Source organism: Electrophorus electricus, unplaced genomic scaffold (assembly GCF_041902795.1).
Source record: "Electrophorus electricus isolate QZ-2024a unplaced genomic scaffold, ASM4190279v1 Scaffold102, whole genome shotgun sequence".
Classification (NCBI taxonomy): Eukaryota; Metazoa; Chordata; class Actinopteri; order Gymnotiformes; family Gymnotidae; genus Electrophorus; species Electrophorus electricus.
The window spans coordinates 296519-302409 of NW_027658384.1; positions in this window are offsets into that span (position 1 = coordinate 296519).

Genomic DNA, 5891 nt, shown 5'->3' on the forward strand with positions numbered 1-5891 from the left:
ATACCTAAAATATTAATGAACGTATTTACAACCTTACGGTAATATTTAAAAGTTTAAAAGGTTAAAACATGTTTAAAAGGTTAAAACATCCAAAATACCCATTTCCTCATCAAAGACAATGTAATAAGGTTAACATTCCTATATATTCGTAAAATGTGTTCATTCAGAGTAAAACTTTAATCAGTTAATTAAAAACATTAATTGTTTCACAATCTTTGTATCAGCACATTTAAACGAGTATGTTGTACTGACCCTTAGGTAACAGAACGAAGTGTGAAGTCCACTTATAAAATAAATTACGCATTCGTCATTAGATCAGAGTAGGTGAGGGACAGAGAGCCATGTGTGAAAACGAACAATCATCTCACAAAACACTACTTATGACTAACAAGTAAACACTTGCAAAATAAAAGTAGCCGGTTATGTTAAATATAAGATTTCACAAAACTATTAATTAAAAAAAAATATTAATTAAAAAATATTAATTACAAAAATATGAATTAAAAAACGTAAATCGATATTTTTGCGATTGATCTCCCTCCCAAGTTACACCGTTTACTTGTCTTAGAACTGAAACACGAGTATCACTGTTACGTTTTAATGAAACCGTTATTTTGAAAATTACAAAACTGCATGTCAATGTGAACCGTGTGGGGTCATACGTGAGTGTATGTTACAGCTGAATTATTAGGTTACCTAACTAAGCTACAGATATTTTTATATTTATTGGCTGCTTGTACAGATTTGTTAGCTCGCTGATAATATACTTTTGTATATAAAATTGTTCTGCGCAAACCACAGCACCATTGCTAAGTTAGCACTTAGCCTTAGCTAACGTTACTTTTAAAGTTAAATTGAGTTTCTTGTCTTGTTCATGGCTTTGTAGCCGAATCTCCCGTTTAGACATGATGTCTGCCCGCAGGCTTAGACTTCTAGTGTTTTCTGTTCAAAAGTGTTTATCTCGACTCGCCGACAAATGCAGAGGTTATTGCTCAGTGTCTCTATCTAGCCCTCCTACTAATGAGACTGATGAGACGAGAGTGAGCACATTTAAGACCAAGCTGTCGTCATTAAGAGTTCTTCAGGCAAAAGTTCAACTGAGACGCAACAGGAACATGAGGAATCGTATCTTCCTGAAGAAAGTGGTCTGGCGCAGCTACGGAAAGGTATGTAACTGCATTTGTTGCCATGATAGTTCAGGCTTTAGGATTTTAATTCCCATGTGTCAGTATGCCGGTAGTCGTTGCCAATTTTATTTTGGTGTTTACATCTTGCAGTGTATTTCGAAACATACGGCTGTCAGATGAACGTCAACGACACTGAAATTGCGTGGTCCATTCTTCAGAAGGGTGGATATGTTCGGACCCACGAACTATCAGAGGTAAGTGTCAATGCCTTGACCTTTGACCCTTGATAAACACAGCGCTTCCTTTATTTGAAAGCTTTCATTCTCATCTTTCCTAATTTTTTTTTTTTATACAGGCAGATATGGTGCTTCTTGTCACATGCTCCATAAGGTAGGAAAAGCCTATTTCTGTTTGTATTTTACACAGTGAATCTATACGTTGCCAATCTTGTGCAACTTGACAGCAGTCCTTGACTTCAGTGACATTTTTTGCTTGGATGTAATGCTATTTTCTGTTGGAAAAAATAAAAATCATTGTGACAGGGAAAAGGCAGAGCAGACCATCTGGAACAGACTCAAACATCCAGCAGTTCTGAAAAAGAAGTGTCTAAAGAGCAGCACTCCATTAAAGATAGGAGTCCTGGGTAACTTCTCACTTCACCATAGTTCTTCATTCACGTTCAAATGTATCTCTCAGTCTGAAATGTTCGTATGTGCGCATGTATGTTTGTGTGTGGGTTCACGTGCCCGTATACGCATATGTGTGCTTGCTCTCTTGTAGGTTGCTTGGCAGAGAGACTGAAGACTGAGTTGCTGGAGAAGGAGAGGGTGGTGGATGTTGTAGCAGGGCCAGATGCCTACAGAGATCTTCTCCGACTCCTTGCACTGGCCCATGGGGGTCAGAGGACCAGCAATGTCCTGCTCTCCCTGGAAGAGGCATATGCTGATGTCATGCCCATTCACCATTCAGGACACAGTGCCTTTGTGTGAGTGCCATAATAATATCTGGCTGATTTATAAGGGAGGAGTTCCTACTAAACACTAACTTTTAAATTAACTTTGCACTGTGTGATTTTGTAAAGATGGTACAGTTCAATTTTTAAGTTAACATGTATAGACAGTTTTTGGTGTTTTCATATTCAACTCTAATACACTGAATTTAATCTGAACAGCAACTGTTAGATTAAAATACAGAAATGTCAGCTATAATTTAAGGGCATTTGCTACCATATTGCATGAAACATGGGACTTGCATCCACAATAAAGCCAAAAACAGCAAATGCTCATAGTTCAGTTGTTTATTATTATCATTTTACTGAACACTTGTCAATCTGCATTTTTTGGTTAAATATTTATACATGACTGACCCTCCTACACTTATGAAGGGATATAAAACTTCAAACACCGTGGTGGCTCATCTTCAGCTCCTTCATGCTTTTAGATGTAGCACTTCAAACAATGGTTTGATATCAGGGGTGTCGATACTTTTAAAGTCCTTTCACGCTGTTGACAGTACAGACCTTGTGTACTGCAAGCCTTGTTGGTGGCACCTTGTCTTACAGTGGGATTATCCAGTATATTTTGTCCCTCTTTGACTGCTGTAGGTCTATCACGCGGGGCTGTGACAACATGTTCAGCTACTGCATTGTGCCGTTTACCTGGGGGAGGGAAAGGAGCAGACCTGTGTCCTCCATACTTGAAGAAGTGCGCATGCTGTCTGACAAGGTCTCTTCCCTTCAGCGACTATGTGTGCAGTCTGGCTTTACTAGTTTCTGTGTGTGAAACTTGGCCAGATGTGAACACTAAGTATATGAAATGATCATGGCCATAGGGGGTGAAGGAAGTGACCCTGCTGGGTCAAAACGTGAACAGCTACAGAGACGTGTCTGGGGACGGGGCCAGCAACTCGGAGCTTGGTTCGCACCTCAGCCGTGGTTTCAGCACCGTGTTCCCGTGATGAGCAAGGAGGCCTACGATTCGCTGACCTGCTACACCACGTCTCCCTCGTAAACCCTGACAAGGATTCGCTTCACCTGGCCACATCCTAAAGACTTTCCTGATGAGGTAGAAACCCCAGAGTCATGGATGTGAGCATGTGGTTTTTGGTTGGGATACCCATGACTAGTGTGGGGAAGGTACTTTTAAAATGTATTTCATTGCAGGTGACAAAATACAGAACACAGAATACATGCTGTTAAATGTAATTTAAATGTAATTAAAGTGAGTTATATTTGAAATAGTCTTGGACAATGTTGACGTATTCCAAAGTTTTTAAAGTATGTTCCTCGTTTGAGTAATGTAATGGAATATGTTACCAATTACATTTAGGGGCATGTACATGTACACTGCCTACAGTGCCAGATTAAACCCTGTGGAGGCCCCTAGGCAGTCATAATCTTGGGGCCTCCCTTGCAAATGATCTCCTAATATGTTTTTTTTTTTTTAATTCCTTGTTGCATGGCCCCTAAAAGGTGTGGGGCCTACAGGTCACTGCCTGCTCTGGTAATCTATTGGTAATCCGGCCCTGACTGTTTATGGCTTGTGTGGTGTAGTGGATGTTCAAAGAGTTTAAGTATTTAGTTGAACAGTTTCTTATAGTCTGAATTCATGTGCAGATATTGCTCATAGGCCATTTTAAGCAGCAGATTGGATAATAATTTAGGATTCGCAAATTTGGATGTGAGCAGTAGAAAAGATCATTAATAGATTATCAGATTGAAAAAGCCTTATGCTTATCAGATATGTGAAATAAGGTTTGACTGCCATAGTCAATTTGTGCTGTTTTCGTTTGACCTGTGCTGGGGTGGGTGAGTATGTTTCCTGAAGGTGTTATAGCTAATCCAAGAGCGGAGGAACATCTGTAAGCAGATCCACTTGCCAGCTCAGAGCGGCAGCAGCAGAGTCTTACAGACCATGAGGCGTGGGTGAGAAACGCTCCTAGAACGACAGCACTCACCACAAGCACAGTAGAGATTAGCCTGCTTATCTCAAATCTCTTGATGTCTCATGTGTTAAAACTTAGTTCTCACTTTAAGTCATCATGCTCTGGGATGTTTTCATAGGTATACTAGGGAAGCCTACCTTGAGTTTGTGGAAAACATTCGAAAGATAATACCAGGTGTCCTATCATTACCAAACATTCAATATGTAATTATAAAATTATTGTAGCTATAATAGGTCTTGTGTGAATATATATCTATGTATAATTTCTTTTTACAGGGGTCAGTCTGAGCAGTGACTTCATCACAGGCTTCTGTGGGGAAACCGAGGAGGACCACCAGCAGTCGGTCTCTTTGATCAGGGAAGTGGGCTATAATGTAGCCTTCCTGTTTGCCTACAGCATGAGGAAGGTGAGATCCTATTTTGTCATTGTGTTTAACACTATCAAAAAACAGACATTCTCCCTGGTTCATGTGATGGTTCTATCAAGAAATTCACCATTGTCTATTATCATTTGGAGAATTGAAAGGGTCTTGTGGCTGCCAGTTGGGCTTGACCTTCTGACATGAACATGTGTGTACCACACCCACAGAAAACTCAGGCATATCACCGTCTCAGGGACGATATCCCAGCTGAGGTGAAGAAGCTGTCGCCTGGAGGAGCTTATGTTTACATTCCGAGAAGATGCGGCTAAGGTCAACACCAGTTTCATCGACAGCAAACAGCTTGTCCTAGTGGAGGGAGTGAGTACTGCAGTGGGTTGAAGCCATGCTGTGTTACAACTGTGTTTGGAGCACTTCTGCTGTTAATAATTTGGGATTGCTGCATCTGTGTGTCTTGGTCATCATGTTTTGCATATCGATTTAACTAGATTTCTGCAAGAAAATAAATAGTTGCAGTAAATTCTCCTCCCTTATCTTATTTAGACCTGCTGGATCAACATCATGAGGTCTGTCTGACAACGATGATGAACAATGGCATTGTCTATCAGCTCAGCCCTAGCACCTTTTGGCATTTCATTTTGGTTTTGGCTTTGTTCTTTTCTGGAGGGCAAATAGAGTTTATGTGTTTATGTATTTAGGGCATTGTTTGGTCTATTTTAGTCTATTTGAGTTGTATGGTCACTTTCCCGTTTGCGGTGTTAGTTTGCGATTGCCGCATGGGTTTCTGTGGCCCTTTCATTTGAAACCCTTCCCTGGTTAGGCATAGCATTGTGTCTGTTTTGGATGCTTTGAGCTTTTTGTTATTTTTGAAGTGTTGAGAGCAGTTCACATCTTTGGTACCGGGAAATCCCAATGACTGGTTTCCCTGTGCTTGTGGTCTTTAGTGTATTACCTGCCATCAATAACTGTTTGAAGATTGGGGTCTTAGTTAATTTTGATTCTTGTTAGTGTCCTTCTTTTGAGGACATGCCTGGCGAATGCACAGAAAACTACCCCAAGGTGTTTGCCACTTGTGTGTTAATATGCGCTACCAGTCATGCTGAGATTGGATCTACCGATATACACACTGATAACAGAATTTTATGACCATCTACATAACAGTGGGAATAACCACCCTTGGTTTGGATAACACTAGTGAGACGTCTGCTACAGTGCTTAGTCAAGCCTTTTATATTGTACAAATGTTATCTGCTGTTTTTGCTTGACTGAGTCTGTTTTCTGCAGGAAAGTAAGAAGTCATCTCAAGATCTTTGTGGTCGGAATGATGGGAATGTGAAGGTTATTTTTCCAAGAAAGGATTTGCTTTCTTATCCCACGGATACCAACCCTGTCACTGTTAAAGCTGGAGACTATGTACTGGTGAAGGTGAGCTCTTACTTCAG